We start from the raw sequence: 27501 nt of genomic DNA on the forward strand, positions 1-27501 counted from the left end.
GTTACGGTTAGGGTTACGTTTAGGGTTAGTGTTAGGTCCCAGGAGGCTCCAGGCACTGACCCCACAGCAGAGCCTTTGTCTCCCCAAAGGGCTGAGTGGAGGACACAAGGGAGGGTGCTGGTCAGGATTAGTCTTTGGGTTTCAAGGCCAGATGAATGTATGGGCCATCCTTCGGGTAGGCCTCAGGAATCCTCTTGTGCAGATGCAGTCGCGCTTTGGAAATGACATGGTGATGTTACACGCTCCATACCGAGTATTTCTGCACTGATTCTCGAACCCGTCTGCATGGTATTGTCAGACTTTGGAATTGGGACCCCATGGGAAGAGAGGCTTAGCTAGGTTTAGGATTCGGTCCAGGGAAGTTGCCAGGGCTGAAGCGACACCAGTGTTGTTAATTCCATGGAAGGTGAAGTGAGGGAAAATGTGTGGCTGTGAGTCCGCTGTAGAGTTAGTGTGCTAGATAGGGTTAGGTGTAGGGTGAGGGTTATGGTTTGGGTCATGGATAGGGTTTGGGTTAGGTCCCAGGAGACTCCAGGCACTGAACCCACAGTAGATCAGTTGTCTCCCTGAAGGGCTGAGCGCACTACACAAAGGAGGGTGCCGGTCAGCATTAGGCTTTGGGTTCCAAGGCCAGAAAAATGTATTGGCCACCCTACACGTAGGCCTCAGGAATCCTCTCATGCAGCTGCAGTCGCGCTTTGCAAATGACATGGTGAATTTCCATGTTCCATGCCGAGTATTTCTGCACTGATTGTCGATCTCATGTGTGTGCTGTTGTCAGACTTGAAATTTATTCCACATGGGGAGAGAGCCTTAGCTAGGGTTAGGGTTCGGTCCTGGGAAGTCACCAGGGCTGAAGCGACTCCAGTTTCATGATCTTCCTAGAGGGCTGATTGAGGGCCCATGCGAAGTTTCAGGTGAAGTACAGGGTTAGGGTTAGAGATAGGGTTAAGTGTAGATTGAGGGATATGGTTTGGGTTACGGTTTCGGTTAGGGTTAGGTCCCAGGAGGCTCCAAGCACTGATTCCACAACAGTGCCGTTGTCTCCCTGAGGGGCCGAGTGGTGTCCCCAGGGAGGGTGTCAGTCAGGATAAGTCTTTGGGTTCCAATTCCAGACAAATGTATGGGAGACACTTCGGATAGGCCTCAGGAATCCTCTCGTGCAGCTGCAGTCGCGCTTTGGAAATGACGTGGTGATGTTCTACATTCCGTGTAGAGTATTTCTACACTGATCTCGAAACCGTGTGTGTGCTGTTGTCAGTCTTTGGAATTGGTTCCCCACGGGGTTAGCGCCTTAACCAGGGTTAGGGTTAGGTCCAGGGAAGTCGGCAGGGCCGAAGCGACTCCAGGTTCGTGATCTCCCTCGCGGGCTGAATTGAGGGCCCAGCGATGATGCGGGTCAAGTGTAGGGTTAGAGTTCAAGATAGGATTAGGTTTCGGTTGAGGGTTCTGGTTAGGATTACGTTTAGGGTTAGGGTTAGAATTAGGTCCCAGGAGGCTCCAGGCACTGAAAGCACAGCAGTGCAGTTGTCTCCCCCTGGGCTGAGTGTACAAGGGAGGGTGCTAGTCAGGATTAGTCTTTTGGTTCCAAGGCCTGACAACTCTATGGGTCACTGGTGTAGTAGGCCTCAGGAATCCTATCAAGCAGCTGCAGCCAGGCCTTCGAAAGCACATGGGGACCTTCCAGGTTCTATCCCGAGTGATCCTGCACTGCTTCTGGAGCCCAGGCATGTGGTGTTGTCAGACTTTGGTATTGGGTCCACATGGGGAGAGAGCCTTAGCTAGGGTTAAGGTTCTGTCCCTGGACGTCGCCAGGTCCGAAGCGACTCCAGTCTCGTGATGTCCCTCCAGGGATGAAGTGAGAGCCCATGCGACGGTGATGGTCAAGTGGAGGGTTAGTGTTTGAGATAGGATTAGGTTTCGGTTGAGGGTTCTGGTTAGGCTTAGGTTTAGGGTAGTGTTAGGACCCAGGATGCTCCAGGCGCTGAACCCACAGCAGTGCAGTTGTCTTCCCGAAGGAATAAGGTGAGGGCACATGGTAGGGTGCTGGTCAGGATTAGTCTTGGGCTTCCAAGACCACACAACTCTTTGGGCCACTGGTCAGTGAGGCCTCTGGAATCCTCTCGGGATGCCGCAGCCGGGTCTTTGAAAGGACATGGTGTTGTTCCAGGTTCTATGCCGAGTGATCCTGCACCGCTTCTGGACCCCAGGTGCGTGGTGTTGTCACACTTGGTTTTGGGTCCCCATGGGGAGAGAGCCTTAGCTAGGGTTAGCTAGGGTTAGGGTTCGGTCCAGGGACATCGCCAGGGCTGAAGCGACTCCAGTCTCATGATCTCCCTCGAGGGCTGAAGTGAGGGCCCATGCGACGGTGCGGGTCAAGTGTAGGGTTAGGGTTACAGATAGGGTTAGGTGTAGGGTGAGGGTTATGTTTAAGGTTATGTTTAGGGTTAGGGTTAGGTCCCAGGAGTCTCTAGACACCCCACAGCAGAGCAATTGTCTCCCCGAAGGTCTGAGTGGAGTACACAAGGGAAGGTGCCAGTCAGGATTAGTTTTTGGGTTCCAAGGCCAGACAAATATATGGGCCACCCTTCGGTTAGGCCTAAGAAGTCCTCTAGTGCAGCTGCCATAGCTCTTTGGAAATGACGTTGTGATGTTACACGTTCCATGGCGAGTATTTCTGCACCGATTCTTGAACCCGTGTGTGTGCTGTTGTCAGACTTTGGAATTGGGTCCCCATGGGAAGAAAGCCTTACCTAGGGTTAGGGTTTGGTCCAGGGACATTGCCAGGGCCAAAGTGACACCAGTGTTGTGAATCCATGGAGGGTGACGTGAGGGCACATTCTTGGTTCTGGGTCTGTTTTAGAGTTAGTGTGATAGATAGGGTCAGGTGTAGGGTGAGGGTTAGGGTTAGGGTTAGGGTCAGGGTTATGTCCCAGGAGGCTCCAGGTACTGACCCCACAGCAGAGGAGTTGTCTCCCCGAAGGTTTCAGTGGAGTACACAAAGGTGGGTGCCGGTCAGGATTAGTCTTTGGGTTCCATGGCCAGTCAAATGTATGGGCCACCCTTCTGGTGGGGCTCAGGAATCCTCTCGTACAGCTGTCTCCCCGAAGTTGGCTCCCCAAAGGGCTGAGTGGAGTACACAAGGGAGGTTTCCAGTAAGGATTTGTCTTTGGGTACAAAGTCCAGACAAGTGTATGGAATGCTCTTCGTGTAGTACTCATAAATCCTCTGTTGTAGCTGCAGTCGTGCTTTGGATATGACATGGTGATGTTCCATGTTATGTTGAGTATTTCTGCACCGATTCTGGAACCCATGTACGTGCTGTTGTCAGACTTTGGAATTGGGTCTCCATGGGGAGAGAGCCTTAGCTAGGGTTAGGGTTCGGTACAGGGACGTCGCCAGGGCCGAAGCGATACCATTCTCGTGAATTCCATGGAGGGCTGAAATGTGGGCATATGGGCGGGTGTGGGTCTGGTTTAGAGTTAGTGTGAGAGTTCGTGTTAGGTTTAGGTGTAGCGTTAGGGTTACGTTTCTGTTTATGGTTGAGATTAGTTCCCAGGAGGTTCTAGACCCTGAACCTACAGCAGTGCAGTTGTCTCCCCGAAGGGCTGACTGGAGTGCAGAAGGAAGGGTACCAGTCAGCATTAGTCTTTGCATTCCACGGCCCCACACCTATATCCACACTCTTCGGTAGGCCTCAGGAATCCTCCTGTGCATCTGAAGCCCTGCTTTGGAAATGACATGGTGATGTTCCACGCTTCACACACAATTATCCTGCACCGCTTCTCAACCGATTGTGCCTGCTCTTGTCAGACTGTGGAAATTCGGTCTCCATATGCAGAAAGCCTTAGCTACAGTTAGGGTTTTGGCCAGGGAAATCTCCAGGGCTGAAGTGACACCAGTCCTGTGATCTCCCTGTATCGATGATATGAGGGCACATGCATGGTGCGAGTCAGGTGTAGGGTGAGTGTTAAAGATGAGGTGAGGTTTAGGTTCACGTGTATACTGTGGGTCACTGTTAAGATTAGGGCTTGGTCACAGGAGGCTCCTGGCACTATACCCCCAGTAGGGCCATTGTCACCCCACAAGGCTGAGTAGAGGGGTCTAAGGAGGGTCCCAGTCAGGCTGAGTTTTGGGTGCCAGTGCCACTCCTCGGTTAGACCTCAAGAAGTCCCCTGTGGAGCTCCTTCTGGTCTTTGGAAATGACATGGTGATGTTCCAGGTTCCATGCCACAGTAATCCTCCTCCGCTTCTGGGCCCCATGTCCGTCATGTCCTCAGACTTAGGAATTGGGTCCCCATTAGGAGAAAGCTTTTGCCAAGGTTAAGGTTCGTTCCATGGATGTTGCCAGGGCCAAAGCGACACCAGTGCCGTGATCACCCTGAGGGCTGAATGAGGGTCCATGCACGGGTGCAGGTCATGTGTAGGGTTAGGTTTAGAGTTGGGGTGAGGTTTAGTTTGAGCGGTATGTGAGTGTCACAGTTAAGGTTAGGGTTAGGTCCCAGGAAGCTCCAAGCACTGAACCTCCGCAGTGTAGTGGTCTCCCCAGAGGATTGTGTGTGGGCCTCATCAGAACGGGCTGTTCAGGCTTAGTCTTTGTGTTCCAGGACCAGCCTCATGTGTGTGCCATCTTCAGTTGGGCCTCATCAGCCCCCTTGTGCTGCTCCATGCGGGCATTGGAAACGTCATGATGATGTTCGATGTTCCATGTCGAGTAATTCTGTACCGCTTTGCGCCATTTGTTTGTGGTGTTCTCAGAGATAGGAATTGGGTCCCCATCTAGAAAGATCCTTAACTAGGGTTAATGTTCTGACCAGGGACTTCACCAGTGTGGATGTGACACCATTCCTGTGTGTCGTGTGCGTTGGGTTAGGGTTTGGGATTGGGTTTGGTGTTAGGGGTTAGGGTTACGGTTAGGGTTGGTGTTAGGGGTTAGAGTTAGGTTTATGCATTAGGGTTATGTTTAGGGTTATGGTTAGTGTTTAGTGTTATGGTTAAGGGTTAGGGTTTGGAGTTAGAGTTCGGTTTAGGCATTAGGTTTGGGCTTGGGTTAGACTTAGGTTTAGGGTTATGGTTTGGGTTTGAGAGTTAGGATAATGGTTAGATGGTGGGGTAGGGTAAGTTGATAGCATTAGTGTTAGGGTTGCGTTAGGTTTAGGGATAAGGTGAGGTCTAGGTCTAGGACTTGGGTTCGGGTTATGGGTGTGGAGAATCGATTAGCGGTTAGCGTTAGGGTTAGTGTTAGAGTTTTATGGTTAGGGTTAGGGTTAGTTTTAGGTGTTATAATTTTAGGGTTAGCGGGTAAAGTTAGAGCATTAGGGTTAGGGTTTTAGGGTTAGAGTTATAGGGTTAGGGTTAGAGGTTTAGGCTCAAGGTTAGGGTTAGTTCAGGGTTTGTTTACTTTCTCAGTTCGGTAGGGTTAGGTTTGGGTTTAGGCGTAGGGGTAGGGACAGGTTTTAGGTTTAGGGTTATGGTTAGGGTTAGCTGTTATGTTTAGGTGTTGGGATTTGGGTTAGTGTTAGGGTTAGGTCTAGGATAAGAAGTAAGTTATGTTTGCACTCCCACTTGGAGCCGGGAGTTGTTTATGCGTGGACACCGCCCTGCAGCTGGAAGGGAGTGTGTTCATTTTTTTTTTTTTTTTTTTTTTTTGCCCCTGTCTCTCTGCCCTGGAGGTTGTTTTTGTCTTGCCCCATTCTTGCTTGGCTCTGGACTGTTTCACACCATCATCCTGCCTCTCTTGGTATGATAGGATTTCACGTACTGCCTCATCCGTTTTTGATGCATCGGGTGCATAGTTTTAATCTCTATATCATTTATTTCTTTTTTGATTTTAATTATTTTCTTCATTCTGTCCTTTGTGAGTTTTGTTTGTTGTCCTTTGTCTGGTTTTTATTTTATAAAGTTATGGTGTTTCCTTCACTGTGTGTTTTTGTTTCTTTTTTTCCTGAGGCAGACTTGGATTGTTATAAACTTCCCTGTTAGAAGCAGTTTTCCTGCTTTACAGAATTTTGGATTGCTGTGTTTTCATTTTCATTTGTTTCCATGTTTTTTTGGATTTTCTCTTTGATTTGTTGGTTGAGCCATTGATTGTGTAGTAGCATGTTATTTAACTTCCATGATTTTGTGCCTTTTCCAGATGTTTTTTCTTGTTGTAGACTTCTAGTTTCATAGCATTGTGGTCTGAAAAGACACATGGTATGGTGTCAATCGGTTTGATTTTGTTTTGGCTTGTGTTATGACCTAATATTTTATCGAGTGTGGGGAATGTTCTATGTGCACGTGAAAAGAATGTGTATTGTGCTGTTTTAGGATGGAATGTCTAAAATATATCGGTTAAGTCCATCTGGTCTACTCTATCATTCAAAGTCTCTATTTCCTTGTTGATTTTCTGATGGAAATATCTCTCCATTGATGTCATTGGGGTGTTAAAGTGCCCTACTATTATTAGATGACTGTCAATTTTTTAGTTTTGGACTGCTTTGTGTATTTGGATGCTCTCAGGTTGAGCGCATATATGTTTACAATTGTTCTATCTTTTTGTTGGATTGTATCTTTTATTATTATAGTGTCCTTCTTTGTCTCTTGTTACAGTTTTATTTTTAAATCTATTTTGTCTGCTAAAGGTATTGCTACTGCAGATTTCTTTTGAAACCTTAGTTCTATAATTAGTCTCTTGTAGGTAGAAGATAGATGGGTCCTATATATTTACTCATTCTATCACCCAGTGCCTTTTATTATGAAGAGAGAGAGCACAGGCATGGGAGGGTGGGGTGGGGCGAATGAGGGAAGAGAGAGAGAGAGAGAGGGAGAGAGAGAATGACAATGAGAATGAATCCTCACCAAGTTCCATGCTCAGTGCAGAGCCCAGTTGGGGCTCAATCCCATGATCCTGCTATCATAGCCTGAACCGAAATCAAGAGTCGAAATCTCAAGCGATTGAGCCATCCAGTTGCTCCTATCTGTCACCCAGTGCCTTTGATTTGAGCATTTATTCTGTTTCTATTCAAAGTAATTGATAGACATGTACTTGTCCTATTATTACTTGATATTGGTTATTTCTGATTTTTTCTGATCCTTTGTTCTCTTTCTCTTTTTTTGATTTGCTGGGTTTCTTCACAATTTCACAGTTGAATTTTTTTGTCTTTATACTCTGCATATGTATTAGTAGTGTTTGATTTGTGGGTATTATTAGGTTTGTACCTAACCACTTCTGCATATAGGAGTCTATATTAAGTTGATAGTTGTTTAAGTTTGAACCAGTTGTTTACTCCTCTCTCCCCATGTTGTAGCTATGTAGTGTTCCTATTTCGAAACCTTTCATATTGTGAATACCTTGACTGATGTTTTACAGATATACTCATTTTTATTGCTTTTGCGTTTCACACTTTAATATTGTCACTTTAGGTGTTTCTTTTCCACTTAAAGAGTCCACTTTAACATTTCTTGCAGGGGTGGTTTGTTGATTGTGAACTCGCTTAGTATTTATTTGGGAACCTCTTGATCTCTCCTTCCATCTGAATGATAGTTTGCTGGATAGACTCTCTTTGGCTGCAGATGTTTTCCATTCGGCACCTTTACCAAACCGTGCTGCTTACTTACGGTTTCAAAGTTTCTTCTGAAATACATCCAGTGTTAACTTTATGGGGTTTCCCTTGTAGGTAACTGTCAACTTTTGTTTTCTTGCTGTGAAAATTTTTCTTTATCATGACATTTTGGGTTTTAATTACTATACGACTTGGTGTGGATCTGCTTCTGTTGAATATAATGGGGATTCTTTGTGCCTCCTGCTCTGGATCTGTTTCCTTTCCCGCATTAGGGAAGTTTTCATTTATTGTGTCTTCAAATAAATTTTCAGATTCTATTTCTCAGAGATCTGAGAATGAGAAATAGGACAGAAAAGACCTATTGAAGGTTCTCTGATGAGTCACTGGATTTGCATGCGTGGAGGATAGATTTGAGACTCAAATGAACAACCTACCTTTAACTTCTAAGAACTAGAAGAAAAAAACAATCTATGCCCAATGTTCTCAAAAGGGAGAAATTAATCCATATGAGAGTGGAAACCAATGAAACAGACCATGAAATCAATAGAAAATATGAAGAAGACCAACAGTGGGTTTTCAGAAGAGTGAAACAAAATTGTCAGGACTATACATAGACTATGCTAAGACATAAAGAGGACCAAATTCAAAAGAATTATGCATAAAAGAGAAGATATTATGCCTTTTACCAAAGAAACATAAAGCAGACAAAGTGGCGACTATGGCCGAATTAGATGACATAAAACTACCTACCTAGAAGAAATGGATAGGTTCTTAGAAACACACAACCTACCAGGACTGAATTGAGGGCCCATGCGACAGTTCGGGTCAAGTGTAGGATTTGGGTTAATGTTAGGGTTAGGTGTAGGGTGAGGGTTATGGTTAGGGTTATGTTACGGCTAGGGTTAGGTCCCAAGAGTCTCTAGGCACTGACCCCACCACAGAGCAGTTGTCTCCCTGATGGGCTGAGTGGAGTACACAAAGGAAGGTGCCAGTCAGGATTAGTCTTTGAGTTCCAATGCCAAACAAATATTGGGCAAGCTTCATATAGGCCTCAGGAATCCTCTCATTCAGCTGCAGTTCCGCTTTGAAAGTGACATAGTGATGTTCCACGTTCCATGTCGAGTATTTCTGCACCGATACTCAAACCCATGTGCATGCCTTGTCAGACTTTGGAATTGGGTCCCCATAGGGACAGAGCCTCAGTTAGTGTTAGGTTTCGGTCCAGGGGCCTCACCATGGCAGAAGCCATAGCAGTGTTGTGAATTCCATGGGGGGCTGAAGTGAGGATACGTGCGTGGCTATGGGTCTGGTGTAGCTTATTGAGGTTGATAGGGTTAGGTGTAGGGTAAGGATTATGTTTAGGATTAGGGTTAGTTTTAGGTCCCAGAAGACTCCAGACACTGATCCCACAGCAGAGCTGGTGTGTCCTGAGGGGCTGAGTGGAGTACACAAGGGAGGGTGCCGGTCAGGATTAGCCTTTGACTAACAAGGCCAGAGAAATGTATGTGTCACCCTTCGTGTAGGACTCAGGAAGCTTCTCGTGCAGCTGCATTCGTGCTTTGGAAATGACATGGTGATGTTCCATGCCAAGTATTTCTGCACTGATTCTCGAGCCCGTGTGCATACTGTTGTCAGACTTTGGAATTGGGTCTCCGAGCCTTAGCTAGCTTTGGGGTTTGGTTTAGGGAAGTCGCCAGTCCCGAAGCAACTCCAGTTTCGTGATCTCCCTCGAGGGCTGAATTGAGGGCACATGCAAGGGTGTCGTTCAATATAGGGTAGGGTTAGATATAGGGGTAGGTGTAGGGTGAGGGTAATTGTTAGGGGTATGGTTAGGGTTACAGTTTGGAAATAACATGATGATGATATATATTCCATGCCAAGTATTTCTACACCTGTTTTCGAAACCTTGTGTGTGCTATTGTCAGATTTTGGACTTGTTTCCCCATGGGAGAGACACTTAGATAGGTTTAGGGTTTGGTCCAGGAATGTCACCAGGGCCGAAGCAACTCCAGAACTCCAGTGTTGTGAATTCCATGGAGCTCTGAAGTCAGGGCACATGCGCAGTTGTGGGTCTGGTGTAGACTTAATGAGATAGATAGGGTTCAGTTAGGTTAGGGTTACTGTTAGGTTTAGGTTTAGGTCCCACGAGACTCCAGACACTGACCCCAAACAGAGCAGGTGTCAACCTGAAGAGCTGAGTGTAGTACACAAGGGAGGGTGCCCGTCAGTCTTCTTGTTTGGGTTCCAAGACCAAACAAATGTATGGGCCACCCTTTGGGTAGGCCTCAGGATTCCTCCCCTGCAGCTGCAGTCGCGCTTTGGAAGTGACATGGTGATGTTCCAAGTTCCATGCCACTATTTCTGGACCAATTTTTAAACCAGTGTGAGAGCTGTTGTCAGACATTGGAACTGGGTCCCAATGCATACAGAGCCATAGCTAGGGTTAGAGTTTGTTCCAGAGGTGTGGCCATGGCCGAAGAGACTCCAGTCTCGTGATCTCGCTGGAGGGCTGAATGGAGTGCCCATGCGAGTGTGCGGGTCAAGTGTAGTGTTTGGGTTAGAGATAGGGTTAGGTGTAGGTTGAAGTTTACGATTAGGGTTACGATTAGGTTTAGGGTTAGGTCCTAACCCAGCAAGCTCCAGGCACTGAACGCACAGCAGAACAATTGTCTCCCCGAAGGGCTGAGTGTAGGACACAAGGGAGGGTGCCTGTCAGGATTAGTCTTTGGGTTCCAAGGCCAGGCAAACGTATGGGCCACCCTTCGGGTAGGCCTCAGGAATCCTCTTGTGCAACTGCAGTCGTGCTTTTGAAATGACATGGTTATGTTCCACGTTCCATGCTGAGTATTTTTGCACCGATTCTCGAACCCTTCTGGGTGCTGTTGTCAGATTTTAGAATTGGGTCCCCATGGGGAGAAAGCCTTAGCTAGGGTTAGGCTTCAGTCCAAGGAAGTCGACAGGGCTGAAGCGACTCCAGTCTCATGATCCCCCTTGAGGGCTGTGTTGAGGGCCCTAGAGAAGGTGGGGTCAAGTATAGGGTTCAATTAGAGATAGGGTTAGATGTAAGTTGAGGGTTATGTTTAGGGTTACGGTTAGGGTTAGTTTTAGGTCCCAGGAGGCTCCAGGCATTGAACCTACAACAGTGCAGTTGTCTCCCCGAAGGGCTGAGTGGAGTACATAAGGGAGCATGCCGGTCAGTATCAGTTCATAGGATCCAAGGCCAGAAAGATGTTTGGGCCACGCTTGGAATAGTCCTCAGGAATCCTGTCGTGCAGCTGCAATCACATTTTGCAAAAGACATGGTGATGTTCCATGTTCCATGCCGAGTATTGTTGCACCGATTCTCGAACCCATGTCCGTGCTGTTGCCAGTCTTTGGAATTGGGTCCCTTTGGGGATAGACACTAGCTAGGGTAAGAGTTTGGTACAGGGAAGTTGCTAAGGCCAAAGCGACACCAATGTTGTTAATTCCATGGAGGGCTGAAGTGAGGGCTCATGTGCGGCTGTGGATCTGGTTTACTTTTCATGTGCTAGATAGGGTTAAGTGTAGGGTAAGGGTTATGGTTAGGGTTTGTTTACGGTTAGTGTTAGGTCCCAGGAGGCTCTCCATCCATGTAGTTTCAAATGGCAAGATTTTATTCTTTTTGATGGCGAAGTAATATTCCATGGTGTGTGTATGTATGTATGTGTATACAAACATGCACACACACACATATACATACTGTGTGTGTGTATGTGTGTGTGTGTATGTGTGTGTGTGTGTGTGTATACACACACACACACACACACACACCACATCTTTATCCATTCATCCATCAATGGACATTTTGGCTTTTTCAATACTTTAGCTATTGTTGATAGTACTGCTATAAACTTTGGGGTTCACATGTCCCTTCGAAGTAGCATATCTGTATCCCTTGCATAAATACCTACTAGTGCACCTGCTGGGTTGTAGAACAGTCTTCTTTTTCATTTTTTAAGGAACCTACATACTGTTTTCCAGAGTGGCTGCACCAGCAGTGCAAGCCAGTGCACCAGCAGTGCAAGCCAGTGCACCAGCAGTACAAGAGTTCCTCTTTCTCCATTTCCTCGCCAACATCTGTTGTTGCTTGCGTTGTTAATGTTAGCCATTCTCACAGGGGTGAGGGGTGTTTCATTGTGGTTTTCATTTGTATTTTCCTGATGATGAGTGATTTTGAGCATTTTTTCATGTGTCGGTTGGCCATCTGGATGTCTTCCTTGGAGGAGTGTTTGCTCGTGTCTTTGCCCATTTCTTCACTGGATTACTTGTTTTTTGGGTGTTGAGTTTGGTATGTTCTTTATAGATTTGAATACTAATCCTTTATCTCATATGTCGTTTGCAAATATCTTCTCCCATTCTGTTGGTTGCCTTTTAGTTTTGCTGATTGTTTCCTTCTCTGTGCAGAAGCTTTTTATTTTGATGAGGTCCTAATAGTTCAGTTTTGCTTTTGTTTCCCTTGCCTCTGGATATGTGTTGAGTAAGATGTGGACGCCAACATTAAGAGGTTTTTGCCTGCTTTCCCCTTGAGGATTTTGATGGCTGCCTATCTTACATTTAGGTCTTTCATCCATTTTGAGTGTCTTGTTGTGTGAGAAAGTGGTTCAGGCTCATTCTTCTGCATATCACTGTCCAGTTTTCCCAGCACACTTGCTGAGGAGACTCTTTATTCCATTGGATCTTCTTTCTTTTGGTCAAAGATTAGTTGGCCATACATCTGTGGGTCCAATTCTGTGTTCCTATTCTCTTCCATTGATCTGAGTGTCTGTTCTTGTGCCAGTACCGTACTGTCTTGATGATTACAGCTTTGTAATACAGCTGGAAGACCAGGATTGTGATACCTCCTGCTTAGGTTTTCTTTTTCAAGATTGCTTTGGCTATTCGGGGTCTTTTCTGGTTCCATACAAATTGAAGGATTGTTTGTTGTAACTCTGTGGAGAATGCTGGTGTTATTTCGATAGGCATTGCGTTGAATATGTAGATTGTTTTGGGTACTATTGACATTTTAACAATATTTGTTCTCCCTATCCAGGCGCATGGAATGTTTTTCGGTTTTGTGTGTTTGTCATCACAATTTCTTTCACAATCTTTCTATAGATTTCAGTGTATAGATTTTTCACCTCTTTGGTTAGATTTATTCCTAGGTATTTTATGGGTTTTGGTGCAACTGTAAATGGGATCAATTCTGTGATTTCTCTTTCTGTTGCTTCTTTGTGTACAAGAATGCAACTAGTTTCTGTGCATTAATTTTATACCCTGCCACTTTGCTGAATTCATGGATCATTTAACAGTTTTTTGGTGGAATCCTTTTATCAAGAAAGGATGCTGTATTTTTTCAAATGCTTTCTCTGCATCTATTGAGTGCATCGTGGTTCTTGTCCCTTCTTTTATTGATGTGATGAATCAAATTGATTATTTTGTGGATATCGATCCAGCCTTGCATTCCAGGTTAAATCCCACTTGGACGTGGTGAATAAAGTTTAAATGTATCGTTGGATCTGGTTGGCTAATATCTTGTGGAAGATTTTTGCATCCATGTTCATCATGAAAATTGGTCTATACTTCTACTTTTTAGTAGGATCTTTGTCTAGTTTTAAAATCCAGGTAATGCCAACTCATAGGAAGAGTTTGGATGTTTTCTTTCCATTTCTATTTTTGGGACAGCTTCAAGAGAATAGGTATTAACTCTTTCTTAAATGTTTGGTAGAATTCCCCTGGAGAGCCATCTGGCCCTGGGCTCTTTTTTGGGGGGAGATTTTTTATTACTAATTCAATTCTTTACTGGTTATGGGTCTGTTCAAATCTTTTATTTCTTCCTCTTTCAGTTTTCATAGTTTGTATATTTCTAGGAATTTGTCCATTTCTTCCAGATTGTCCATTTTATTGGTATATAATTGCTGATAATATTCTCTTATTCTTTTTTGTATTTCTGCTGTGTTGGCTGTGATCTCTCCTCTTTCATTCTTGATTTTATTTATTTGGGTCCTTTCCTTATTCTTTTTGATCCAACTGGCTGGTGGTTTATCAATTTTATTAATTATTTCAAAGAACTAGCTTCTGGTTACATTGATCTCTTCTGTTTGGGGGGGGGTTGTTGTTTGTTTTTGTTTTTGTTTTCAGTTTTGAAAGCATTGAGTTTTGCTGTAGTCTTTATCATTTCTTGTCTTCTGCTGGATTTGGTTTTTATTTGATGATCTTTTTTTCCATTACTTTAAGGTATAAGCTTAGGTGTGTATCTGAGACTTTTCTTCCCTCTTTAGGAAGGCCTGGATTGCTAAACTTCCTCTTATGACTACCTTTGCTGCATCCCAGAGGTTTTGGACTGTGGTGTTATCAGTTTTATTGGCTTCCGTGTACTTTTTAATTTTCCCTTTAACTTCTTGGTTCACCCATTCATTCTTTTTTTTTTAATTTTCGTTTTTATTATTTACAATTTACATCCAAATTAGTTACCGTATAGTGCAACAGTTATTTCATGAGTAGATTCCTTAGTGCCCCTTACCCATTTAGACCATCCCCCCCACAACCCCTCCAGTAACCCACTGTTTGTTCTCCATATTTATGTGTGCCCTTCTTTTGTACACCTCCCTGTTTTTATTTTTGTTTCCCTTCCATTATATGTTCATCTGTTTTGTGTCTCAAAGACCTCCTATGAGTGAAGTCATATGATATTTGTCTTTCTCTGACTACTAATTTCACTTAGCATAATACCCTCTAGTTCCACCCATGTATTTGCAAATGGCAAGATTTCATTCTTTTTGATTGCTGAGTAATACTCCATCACACACAGACACAGACACACACACACACACACCACATCTTCTTTATCCATTCATCCATCAATGGACATTTGGGCTTTTTCCATACTTTGGCTATTGGTGATAATGGTGCTATAATCATGGGGGTGCATGTGTCCCTTCGAAACAGCACACCTGTATCCCTTAGATAAATGCCTAGTATTGCAATTGCTGTGTCATAGGATAGTTCTCTTTTTAGCTTTTTAAGGAGCCTCCGTACTGTTTTCCAGAGTGGTTGCAGCAGCTTGCATTCCACTATTCATTGTTCAGTAGGATGTTCTTTAGTCTACAAGTACTTGTTATCTTTCCAGATTTTTTCTTGTGGTTGATTTCGAGTTTCATAGCATTGGGGTCTGAAACTGTGCACGGTATGATCTTTATCTTTTTGTACTTGTTGAGTACAAGTAAACATAAAATTATTTTTGTTTATTTATTTTAGAGAGAGAGAGACAGGGGCAGAGAGAGAGGGAGACACAGAATCCGAAGCAGGCCTCAGGCTCTGAGCTGTCAGCACAGAGTCCGACACAGGGCTCAAACTCACAAACCATGAGATGACCACCTGAGCTGAAGTCAGATGCTTAACTGAATGAGCCTCCCAGGAACCCACTTTAATGAAATTTTAAATGACACCGTTCAAAGTGCACTTGCTACCTTGCAAACTCAGAGAGAGAGAAAGAAATGTGAAGAATCAGGAAGTGGTTAAGAGTTGGCTGCTGAGTTTTACCATAATTTGGCTTTGGAGGGTTTTTGTTCATTGGGTGAAGTGAGCACAACATATTTGCCTGCCATTTACCACAGTAGACAGTGGGCCTCCGGGAGCCAAAACTCTTTCTGACCAATGAGCTGGAATTTTACTAGGACCGCCAAGATGAGATTTGCTATTTCAAGGACTAGGAGTTATCTTTTATTTTCACAACTCGGTAATTATCACATCATTCAACTCTGCCCTCCAAGATATGTAGAAAATACCCAAATATAGTTGAGAGAGAAAGGGTGATAGCCAAAGTGTACAATCCTTTCCCTTTAAAAAATATGTTTAAATTATGCTTTATGATTTTTTTTAATTTTAGTGAGGGGGCATGCAAGTGGGGGAGAGGGAAAGAGAGAGAATCTTAAGCAGGATTCACACTCAGTGTGGAGCCCAACTCAGGTCTGGATCACATGATCCTACAATCATGACCTGACCCAAAATCAAGAATCTGATGCTCAACTAACTGAGCCACCCAGGTGCTCAATAGTCTCTTTCTCTCTGAATGCTGAATAGTAAATTTCCAATGTGAACGGGGGATAAACAGGCATGCATGCATACATACATACATACATACATACATACATATGTATACCACTAAGAAAGCCATGAGTTGTTAGACAGGAACTATTTTCCATCATCTTTGTCTTCTAGTTATATTCATGCCTCAAGGTGTTTGTTGATTGCAATGCACAATCTTGCTGTGTGAGGTACAAATTGTAGTGTGATCAGTTTTCCGTGAAAGTCTTTCCTCATATCTGTCTTAACCACAAGATGCAAATGTTGAATTCGAGGATGTAGAGCTAAGAGCCTTGAGGTCCAATAACTGTCAACTAGGAGGTATATTTTCTGTTGGGGAGAAATCCCCATATGATGGCAATGACTTTGCATTGGTAAGGGAAAGAATACTTTCATGCCTTCATGGTTCTTGTGCTTTTTGTGTCTCACCAAAATCAAGACTCAGGTCATGTGCACGTTTATCAAGAAAACACCTCTTTTTTTTTCCAGAAAATAAAAACGCCCTGGAAGACAAGTGTAATGCATTGAGTTCTGTGAAAGCCACAAAGGAAGCAAAAGTCAAACAGCTGAAGGAGAAAGCACATAACCTGGAAGAATTCTATGAACAAAGAAAAGTGCCTACAAAAAAGTAAGATGGGGGCCCTTGGGTGGCTCATTCAGTTGAACGTCCAAATTCGGCTCAGGTCATGATCTCATGGTCCATGAGTTCAAGCCCCATGTCGGGCTCTGTGTTGACAGTTCAGAGCCTGGAGCTTGCTTTGGATTCTATATCTTCCTCTGGCCCTACCCAACTCGCACTCTGTCTCTATCAAAAAATGAATAAACGTTAAAAAAAATTTAGAAAAGTAAGATGTTCATGTGAGAACTGTCATAAGGACCGGATTATATGGGAGAACATGGCAGCCAGTAGAGATAATTGTATTTCTTTTAGAACTGGGTCCAGAGTATTTTTGCCCAATGCATTCAGTAGAATTGGACCTACCCTTCCTACCTTGCTTTCTGTAACGTAGCCTGCATTTTCTTTCTCCTAAGTGCTTGCCACACATTGTGTCATGTTTTGGGGGCAGAAGAGGGAAGGAACCATCATTAATAACTTTAATACCTGGATCAACCTACACTGTCCTATAGGTTTCAATCGCATCACAGTGTTCTGTCACCCAGCAATTAGGTCATTTTTGTTCAGGACCAGACATGGGTCAAAAATGTGTGGGGAAAAAAATGAATTCTCTTGCTGCAGAAACAATGGAAGTTGCTTTCTGGAAAGTGGGTAGGGGTACCAGCAGTACTGGATCCCTGCATCCATTCTGCCAGTGAGATTGCTCACTGCAGGCCCAATCCCTAAGAAAGTCAAGTTGTTTCCTGTCCCCTGATTTTTTAAGTGTAACTCTTCTGAGTCTTGGCCAAAGCCCGCAGCTTCACTAGGGCTCATCTTTGCTGGCCGCCCCTGAACTACACTTGTTTACTTCTAAGTCTGTGCCCATAAAGTTGTTCAGCTTCTTTGCCATTCAAATGTATGCCTCCCACATCAATGATGAGTCCTAGGGAGTTTGGGTCCAACTGCCAGGCTGGCTTTGTCCTGGGCTTCCTTCTCCGTCTTGGTCTTGTGTGTCTTTGTGGGGTTGTCAGATACTTGGTGCATTCAGTCACATGTTTCCTCCTTTGTACAGTATTTCCTTTTGTTCTCAGGAGGAGATGGGGGACTTTAGAGTCCCTCACTCATGTTAGAAAGTGAAGTCTTCTCTTCCCTGGAGACTCACCTTTATGTTCGTCCTTCCCACAGCTGGGGTTAGGGCTTGCTCTGTCTCACTGGCATCTTGTTTTTGTTAACTCGTAAGCTTTCTGTGAGTGGGTACAGCACCCTGACCACCTCTCTATCTTCAACACCTTACAACAGAGCCACTACATTACAACCACTCCAGCAAGCATTTGCTGAAGGACTGCCTGAGAGGCCAGAAGGAAATGCATGTGCCTTTCTCTGTCTAGTGCTTTTGTGTCATTTTCTAAGAGATTTTCAATTTTGCATGTGATTCTTGAGTACATCAAGTGTTAAGTTGAAACCATCTCAATCAACACCACAAAGAAAATAGTCTGAGGGCAACACAGCAACCCAGCCTTGCCAAGCATTGCCTTTTGCTGCCTTCACTATCAATGGAATGAGTCTTGTTAAAGTAGATTTGGCTCCATGAAGTTGAGAGTTTTCCACCTGAAATCTCTTTCCTGGAAGTAAACCCAGACTGTGTGACAGTTCATATCAGGTTGTACATCAGGAGATGATGTTGTTTTAAGATTGGCCTTTTGAAGGTGGAAGCAGTCCTGAACTCTAGCGATGTCTGGGAGTGAGCTGCAATGTTAGTGAAACCATATTCTGGAAGGTCGTCTTTCAGGTGATTGCCTGTGTCACGGTACAACTTTTGGACTGAGAATCAGGGCTCCCCATGGAGGTGTAAGACTAGTGATGATCCCCTGATTCATCCTAATGGGTACAGTTGGTCAGATACGGTTTTTCACTCACTGATGAAATGAGTCTTCGCCATATCAAACAAAAGACCAACTCTGGGAAGGGACAAAGTACAATGTTATTTGATGACTTTATGATAAAGGAGAGGAAACAGGAGAACTAGAAAGACAGTTCCAATAGTAGAGACGTGGCAGCAGACAGAAGTTAAATTTTCTTGAACTTAAATGAGGTGTTCACTTGATTTCTCTGATTGGGTTGTCAGTCTGTGCATTTATGGGAGAAGTGGGGGAAGGGATATTTGCATAGGACTTCAAGAGTGCTGGGAGGTAAAAAGGGAGAACTTCTGGACCTTGTTCCTGACTGTGTATGTATCTTTCCCATCTTAGGAAGCTGAAAATGACACTGTGAACTGGCGGCAAAGAAGAATAAGCTGGCAGCTGCAGATAAAATTTGAAAATAGCTACATAAGGGGAGCCTGGGTGGCTCAGTCGTTTAAGCGTCCAACTTCAGCTCAGGTCATAATTTCACAGTCCGGGAGTTCGAGCCCTGTGTCAGGCTCTGTGCTGACAGGTCAGAGCCTGGAGCCTGTTTCAGGTTCTTCTGTTACATCTCTCTCTGTCCCTCCCCTGCTCATGCATGTGCTCACTCTCTCTCTGTCTCAAAAATAAATAAACATTAGGAAAAAAAAGAAAATAGCTACAGAAGAAATAAACAAGTAAAAGTGAGTTCAGCTAGTAATTACCAGCAGCTCGTGAAACTGCTGTTCATTTTTTGGTTTTTAATCTTTTTGTAATGTTTACAGTCAACATATGCATAGAGTATTAACAGATAAAAAAGGTAAGTTTAGAAAGAATAAAACAATTAATTTCTAAACATTTGCAGATCTCAAGTAGTGGCCAGACTGTGTGGAAACTTTGTCCATGCTAACATTCCTCGGGGGTGGTGTCAATTGTCATAATCTGTAGGAAAGCAGTGTGTCGTACAATGAATCATACCCATCAATGTGGTAGTGCCATTTCATGGCCCTCGTCTTTGCAACCCTGGGAAACATGGTGAGGATATAAGTTATAGAAGAATAGATCTTTATGATAAAAGACATTTGTTACATGATGAGTTAGAGAAAGATTGAAAATGGGAAGGAATTCTATGAACTCTGAACCCTACAGGCATGGGATAATGAGTAAGGAAAGGATGTAACAATAGCTTTGATCCTACTGTACATTGATAATCATGTGCAAAGTGTTTCATGTGTAAGAATAAATTGTATCAGGGGACAGATATGAGGTTGTTGGGAACGTGGGCAGCTTATTTTAAAAAAAAATTTTAACATTTATTTTTGAGACAGAGAGAGACAGAGCATGAACAGGGGAGGGGCGGAGAGAGAGGGAGACACAGAATCGGAAGCAGGCTCCAGGCTCTGAGCCATCAGCCCAGAGCCCGACGCGGGGCTCGAACTCGCGGACCGCGAGATTGTGACCTGAGCTGAAGTCGGATGCTTAACCAACTGAGCCACCCAGGCGCCCCTGGGCAGCTTGTTTAAAATCATACCCAATATTGGGCCTTATCTGACAAGAGCAATTGTAACTCACAGGCAACAAATGGAACAAACACGGGAACAGCTGCAGCAGGCAGAGCTCACCTTTAGATACCAGGTAACCTGAGTTCTGCCTGACATACTGAACCCTTAGCACCTCACGCGGGTGAGTGTAGTGGCCCTTGGAATCCCTAACCATGGGCTTTTCATTGTTGGCTTTTTCAGCTTGCAATTCATGAGAAGAATGCTCAGGACAACGAGGTAAGTGTTTTCTTGTTTCTTCCTCTTTCTTTGGTGCACAGTCTGGCACCACCTTCTGACTGAAAGTGGATGTGTTTTTTCTCCCCCAGATCAAGACTCAGATTTGGGACAGGGAGATGGTGGAGCAGGGCAGGGAGGTCGCTTACTTGAAATACAGGTGTGGTCATTTGACTTGCGTTTTTATGGGTGTTTCCAGGGATGACGCCTGCACTGTTTGTTGTCTAGTAGACGACGTGGTGTTGCAACTCTTATAGAAGTCCATTATTTTTCTGTATCCAAGACTGGAAGGGATGGAAGCAAAGAGGCTGCCTGAGGGATACACGAGGCAGAAACCAATCACTGCAAGAACCCTCCAAGGAGAGGTAAGGAGCACGTTGTGATGTGCCGCAGTCTAATTTCTGCTGTGCAGCCTATTCCTGTGTGTGATCATCGTGTGGTCTGGAAAGAATCACATGCACTAAGGACGGCAGGTGGTCTGAAGGGGTAACAGAAGGGCATTCTCCTCTGGTGCCGCAGACAGCGAGGCACTTGCCCCTGTGACTGGTGGAGCTCATGCCCCTCCTCTGATGGTGACCCTCCCACCTCCTCTAGCATCCCCCTGTCTGAAGAGCCTGGAAACCTTCTTCCCACCCGGACACAATGTGAAGACTTTAGTTTATTTGAGGAGAAGGTCATTTATTCACTAGTTTTAACAGTCTTTCTTTTTGTTTTGGGAACTGTAGCCATACATCCCTCAATTCAAGTTCCATAAAGCTTAGCTTAGTCCTCTGATGGTATCAGTGCAACTCTGCAGCTTCACTGCTAACTTCTCGCAGTTTTCCTTTTCTCAATAGTGTCAAATTAGTCTTTCCTTATATACTAACTGCTCTCATGTGTAAGGCAGCTTGTAGATAAGCTGGGAGATTGAACAATTTGCCTGAAGCCTGAAGAAATGCACCCTTCTTGAGGACTCATTGAGGATATACACCAAACCAGTATTCTCAATGTTATTCTTTTTTGTTAAGTTTATTTATTTTGAGAGACGCATAGACAGAATGCCAAGCAGGCGTCACACTGTCAGTGAGGAACCCAACGCTGGGCTTGAATTCACAAGCTGTGAGATCGTGACCTGAGCCAAAATTAAGAGTCGGATGCTGAATCCAAGCATCCTCAGATTAATTCTTGATCTGTAATGGAATCGTGATTTCCCATGATGTATACTGAGAAAACTGTTTTACTGGTGAATTCTAAATTGCTAGTTGTGCCTGACCTGTCCACAGTTATGTGACTAATTATGAAACAACATGACCTAGGGCACCGTGAGGTCTTTATCAAGGTGAGGGGACGGTTCTCCCCCTTATCCTAGGGGGTCACCTGAGGCATTTGGGATACCCTCTGCCTCTGGTCAGGAACCTGACTGTAGGGAAAAGTTTAAGATATTTGAGGAATGAGTTGAGGGATTGTTTTCATTCCGCACAGTCCTCTCAAAGCAGAATAAACCTCTGTCCCTTCTAGGGTCTTTAGTAGATGGAGAAACTGCTGAAACCTCTGTGGGATACAGCGGCTCTGACTGTACCAAGAATGCACACAAGGACAAGGTAAATGCCAGGGCCATTCTCAGTTGTCACTCTTTTGGCAAACCCTCATGTTTATGTACAGTATGGTCTCCGGCCTTGTCTTGTTTTGCATGTTGTGTGATATGTCTGTTTGTTCTTTCTTTTCCAAATGCAGGCTTCTCCATTTTTAGTCTGTCAGCTTCCTGTGGTAAGTTTAGAAGCCAAAAGCGCTTAGAGACTGAGTACCTTAAGGTTTTTCTGTGAGTTTCAGGAAATAATGAGAGGAGGATGACTGCACACTCCAAACAGAGGTCTCCCGGCCTGGGTGATCCCTTCCAGACCTCACCTCTGTGGGAACAGTGTGGCTGCTGTGTCTTCCTTTCTTGATTCTGGCTAGGAGATGAACCTGTTAGAAACGACATCATGACTCCAACTTTCTATTATGTGCCCTGTGCCATTTAGAGTGGTCCTAGAGAAAGCCAACGTCATCACTCATCACCTTTCTGTCTTTGTTGGTAAATGACTTGTCTGGAATCCTCCAGCTATACCTTAGGTAAAAACAATTTGAACACTGTGTCCTTCAGTTGTGTTTCTATGAGCAGTTTCTGGTTGTGTCCCCAGTCACTGTTAGAGCTGATAGAGTCTCATGACACATACCAGTTTTATACCAAAACACTTGCATGAAATCTGTTATGGGAATTTCTCCCTCTTTTTTTCCATTGCACATAATGACTCTGTGCCCTGTAGTATGCTTAAAGTCAGAATTCCCTATGAATTAAGATGAACACATCTGAGCTTTGTAGACATTCACCACAAGTAACTCGTTCTTCACAGAAGACTCTCATTCCCCTGCAAGATTCCAGGCATCCTCCACTCCCCAGAGGTCTCCGAGGCCTTTGACAACACTTCAAGAGGGAAGACTCCTTTCTCAGGGAGAGGAGCAGAGGAGGCACAGTGAGGGTCTGGCTGCAGAATGTTTTGCCAGGAGTGGCTGTGATTCCAGGAGCAGAATATGAGCCGTGTATTCCCACTCATTTTTTTGTGTTCTTAATATACCAAAAGCAGAGCATCTGGAGTTGCTGTAGAGAAGGGATGCAGGGTGAACCTGGACATCGATGGCTGCCTGTCAGGAGAATGCTACTTCATTAATCTGTAATTACTTCTGTTAACCCTCTAGGACAGGACCCTTGCCATTTCACTTCCGCAGACCTGGGCAGTGGTGTGTGGTGGCAGTAAGTTAACCTCTTGCCTCTACTACCCCAAGCTGTAGGTGGTATCCAGTGGCAGGGACAGAGTTTTCAGGTACTGATGCTACTCTCTTGGATCCTGGTGGTAGAGAAGGTGGCAGGTGCTGACATATTCTCTGGGTTACAGCTGCTTTTGGTATTTGTTCTCTTGTCTGGCATATGGATGTAGCTGTCACTTCTGTTCTGCAGGGCAGTCTGGATCCTGGGGACCTCCTCCGTTAACTGGACGATTCTGCATGCCCTACCCTGGAGACGCCCCACCCCCAAGGACTATTAGGCACGTCCACCTCGTGAACCTTAGTGGCCCTGAGGCCACCCGGAACCCCTCCACCTGCAACACTTGGTAAGATGATCTGAGCACTAGGAGTTGACTTGTAAAACACACTCACCTTATTTTGTTGCTGTTAGGTCTTGGGCCAAGGTGCAGAGGCGGTACCACAGACCATTGTGATGCAAGAGGAATGTGTCCGCTGCCATTACCATATTCCTCAAGTTTCTCAGGATCTCGTCTTCGTCCTTTCCCCCACCATGGGTTGGTACAGGCGTCTCTTGTGGAAAAGGAATGGGGCTGTATGCCGAAAATCAGACATAGCACTTCAGCAGAAACGCCCTGTACACAGTCCACTTGCTGGGATCTGTGAGGCATGAGGCACAATGTAACGTATGTCCATCTAGTTGTGCCCCCAGCCATCCATAGTTGTTCGATGAGTGATGAATACATCTGAATCAGGGCTTTTAGGAGTCTTCATCAAGTTATAAGGGATGGTTCTTCAAGTTCTTTTGGGTATCACCGGAGGCATGTGGGACACCCTGTGCATGTCATTTGGGATCTCATTGGGGCAAAGAGTTTAAGTTGTCGGAAGTATAAGGGGAGGGTCTTTTGTTTTTGATCTCCAAACAGTCTACTCAAATCAGAATAAACCTCCATCCCTTCTAGGGCTTTTTGCAGGTCCAGAAGTAGGTGTCACAACCAAGAGTGACATCGACACTGGCTCTGCCAAAACTGCCAAGAAGCACAAAGTAAATGCTCTGGCCATTTTCAGTTCTAAGTCTTTACGGACAGCCACATCTTTCTGTACAGGACACTCTCCTGCCATTATCTCTGGTTTGTGTGTCTTATGGTATGTCTGCTGTTTTTGTTTTTTTTTTTCTTCCCAAATGCAAAACCTTTACCGCCGAGTATACAGGCTTCCCTGTTTCCCAGCTGGCATCTGTTTGTGGTAACTTGAGCAGCTAAGCGTGCCTAAAGGTGGGGACCATAGGGCTTTTCTAATGTGTTCCTGGAATAAATCAAGGAGGATGACACCACACTCCACTTGGAAGTCTCCTACCTTGCCTCCTTCTTTGTGGATCTCCTCAATGTGGAATCATTGCTCTTGCTGTTTCTTCCTCTCCTGTTTCCTTCTATTGAGGGTTTTAACGTGCTCAGAAAAATCTGTGGGTATCCTTACAATTTGAAAATGCGAACTGCCTTCACTCCAACTTATATTTTTGTATGTGTCCTTTAGAATGGTCTTAGACAAAGTAAATTTCATACCCATCAGCATTTTGGTATACATGCTGTTCAGAATCCCTTCAGGTGTGCCCTGGGCAGAAACACTCTGAACTATAAGAGGTGGCATATTTGTGATAGAAAACATGCACTGAAACTTAAGTTGTGAAGAGAAAAAATCCAAAATTACCTGTGTGGCAAGTCCCCACGGTGTCCTTCACTTGTGTTCACATGAGCACGTTCTCTCGTGCCCTGTGTCACAGGTACAGCTAAAACATGGAAACTTACACCAGACATCAAAGTGCATTTGTGTTAATTTTGTCTTTTAGAATTTCAGCTCACTTTTCCAGAGGACACAATTACCCTCCAAAGTGTACTGCACTTAAGCTGAGAAGTACCTCCGAAGTAAAATAAATTAGCCGAACCCAACTAACATGTATAGGCTACCTGTTTCTCTAAGAGCATGCTTTCCCAGGTCCTCTGCAGGCCCTCAGGATTCCCATCTCCCCATATGTCTCTGTGCCCATGGATAGCACTTCCAGAGAGGAGGAGACCCCATTGCCGGGATAGTAGTTTGGACACAGGCAGGGGCTTAGAGGCAGAACTTTGAGCCACGAGGGCTATGATTCCATGTGTGGACACTGGCTTTGTCATTCCTTCTCATTCTGTAGTTCTTCACAGACACAATAAACAGCCTCTGTGGTGGAGGGGATGAAGGGTGGAGTGTGATCCTGGACATAGTTGCCTTCCTATCTGGAATATGCTACTTTGTTTACTATTCAGCCTATAAATCTTCTAGGAAAAGGGCCCTTGCTGTTTCTACGTTTCCAGACACGTGGGGACACTAGTTTATCCCAATCACGTCCATTCCTCACCTCAAAGCTGTAAGTGGAACCTAAAGTATGGGTAGAGATTTTGGCGCTGATGCTGCCCTCTTGGAACCTGGTGGTGGGGAAGCTAGTAGGATATGAGCACTGCTTCTTTGGGTTTCTGCTTTTTGCTGGTGTTGGTGCTCTGTTCGGTCCTATGAACATACCTCTCATTTCTTTTCCTCAGGCTATTTTGTATGCAAGAGTCCTGGTCCTTTCCCAGGATTGCCTTGCAGGCTGTACCCCGTGGACCACCCTTCACCACCAGTCATGGGTTATAGGCCACATCCCCCTCTTCCACCTACTCTATTTGTTAAGATCACCTGAACTGGATGAGTGGCTGGTAAAGTATATTCATCTTCTTCATGATCTAGACCTAGATCTCACCTTATCCCTAAACCTAACTCAAACCCTAACACTAACGCTAACACCTAACCCTAACCCTACTATCTAACCATAACCCTAATCTCAAACCCAAACCATAACCCTAAACCTAAGCCTAATCCAAGTCCAAAGCTAACACCTAAGCCTAACTCTAACTCAAAACCCTAACCCCTAACCATAATCCTAAACACTAACCCTAACCCTAAACCCAGCCCTAAAGCATAAACCTAATTCTAGTCCCTAACACTAACACCTAACACCAACCCTAACCATAACCCTGACACCTAACACCAAACCCAATCCCAAACCCTAAGCCAACACACACGGCACACAGGAATGGTGTCACCTCGGCACTGGTGAAGTCCCTGGACAGAACATAAACCCTAGTTAAGGATCTCCCTGGATGGGGACCCAATTCCTATCTCTGAGAACACCACAAACAAATGGCGCAAAGCGGTGCAGACTTACTTGGCATGGAACATCAAACATCATCATGACATTTCCAATGCCCGCATGATGCTGAACAAGGGGGTTGATGAGGCCCAACTGAAGATGGCACACACAGCTGGCCCTGGCTCACAAACCCTAAGCCTGAACAGCCCACTCCAATGAGGCCTACACTCAATCCTTTGGGAAGATCACTACCCTGCAAGAGTTTCAGTGCTTGGAGCTTCCTGGGACCTAACCCTAACCTTAACTGTGACACTCACATACCATTCAAACTAAACCTCACCCCAACTCAAACCTAACCCTACACATGACCCGCACCTGCGCATGGGTCCTCATTCAGCCTTCCAGGGTGATCATGGCAATGGTGTTGCTTCGGCCCTGGCAACGTCCCTGGACCAAAACTTAACCTTGGCTAAAGCTTTCTCCTAATGGGGACCCAATTCCTAAGTCTGAGGACATGACGGACATGGGCCCTGAAGCAGAGAAGGATTACTCAGCATGGAACCTGGAATATCACAATTTCATTTCCAAAGACCAGAAGGAGCTCCACAGGGGACTTCTTGAGGTCTAACCAAGGAGTGACCCTGGCACCCAAAACTCAGCCTGACTCGGACCCTCCTTAGACGCCTCTATTCAGCCCTGCGGGGGGACAACTGCCCTACTGGAGGTATAGTGCCACGATCCTCCTGTGCCCAAGCCCTAATCTTAACGGTGACCCACAGTATATATGTGAACCTAAACCTCATCTTTAACACTCACCCTAAACCTGACTCGCAGCATGCATGTCCCCACACACCATCGATACAGGGAGATCACAGGACTGGTGTCACTTCAGCCCTGGAGATTTCCCTGGCACAAAACCCAAACAGAGCTAAGGCTATCTCCACATGGGGACCAAATACCACAGTATGACAAGAGCACACACACTGGGTTCAGAAGCGGTGCAAGATAATTCTGTGTGAAACATGGAACATCACCATGTCATTTCCAAAGCATGGCTTCTGATGCACAGGAGGAATCTTGAGGCCTACATCCTGAGTGCAGATATATGTGTCTGGCCTTGGAACGCAAAGACTAATGCTGATCGGGACCCTTCTGCACACCAGTCAGCCCTTGGGGGAGACAACTGCACTACTGTACATTAAGGGCTTGGAAATGCTTGGGAACTAACCTTACCCCTAAACAGAACTGTAAACTTAACCCTAAACCTAAACCTAATACGAACTCTCACACTAACTCTACACCAGACAGACAACCGCCCAAGTGCCCACATTTCAGCCCTCCATGGAACTTATGTGAATGGTGTCACTTTGGCCCTGGTGATGTACCTGGATTGACACAAACCCTAACTGAGGCTCTCTCCACATAGGGACCTAATACCAAAGTCTGACAACACTATGCGCCTGGGGTCCAGAAGCAGTGCAGGATGACTCGGCATAGAACCAGGAACCTCAGCATATCCTTTGACACAACAAGCAACATGTGCCGAGATGATTCCTGAGGCCTATCCGACCAGGGGCCCATAGAGTTGTGTGGCCTTGAAAGCCAAAGACTAGTCCTGACTGAGACCCTTCCGTCTGCAATCGAATCACCATTTGGGAGACAACTACCATACTGTGGGTTCAGCATCTGGAGCCGCATAGGA

The 27501-nt window shown here is 45.1% G+C and overlaps 2 long non-coding RNA genes across 5 annotated transcripts in view; one reads left to right on the forward strand and one right to left on the reverse strand.

The window, feature by feature from the left end:
* Window positions 1-25388, forward strand: part of LOC128313190 (uncharacterized) — a 38504-nt gene extending 13116 nt beyond the window's left edge. Inside the window, exons 2-7 of one of the 3 annotated variants that reach the window (XR_008293506.1) lie at window positions 16116-16254; window positions 18471-19136; window positions 19676-20241; window positions 22851-23004; window positions 24483-24589; window positions 25210-25388. This is a non-coding gene — a long non-coding RNA (uncharacterized LOC128313190). Of the gene's footprint in view, window positions 1-16115; window positions 16255-18470; window positions 19137-19675; window positions 20242-22850; window positions 23005-24482; window positions 24590-25209 lie in introns of those variants that run through there. The other 2 variants (XR_008293505.1, XR_008293507.1) reach the window with 2 other exon arrangements.
* LOC128313191 (uncharacterized) lies at window positions 18990-23874 on the reverse strand. 2 transcript variants are annotated; one of them, XR_008293508.1, is made up of 3 exons: window positions 21661-22628; window positions 20026-20188; window positions 18990-19124 (listed from the first exon to the last, which is right to left on the reverse strand). It is a non-coding gene; the product is annotated as an uncharacterized LOC128313191 (long non-coding RNA). The 2 variants fall into 2 exon arrangements; XR_008293509.1 differs by lacking the exon at window positions 18990-19124 and adding an exon at window positions 23051-23874 and having other exon boundaries at window positions 20051-20188; window positions 21661-21820.
* Window positions 25389-27501: the final 2113 nt, after the last annotated feature.

The sequence above is a fragment of the Acinonyx jubatus genome, chromosome E2, assembly GCF_027475565.1.
Source record: "Acinonyx jubatus isolate Ajub_Pintada_27869175 chromosome E2, VMU_Ajub_asm_v1.0, whole genome shotgun sequence".
NCBI lineage: Eukaryota > Metazoa > Chordata > Mammalia > Carnivora > Felidae > Acinonyx > Acinonyx jubatus.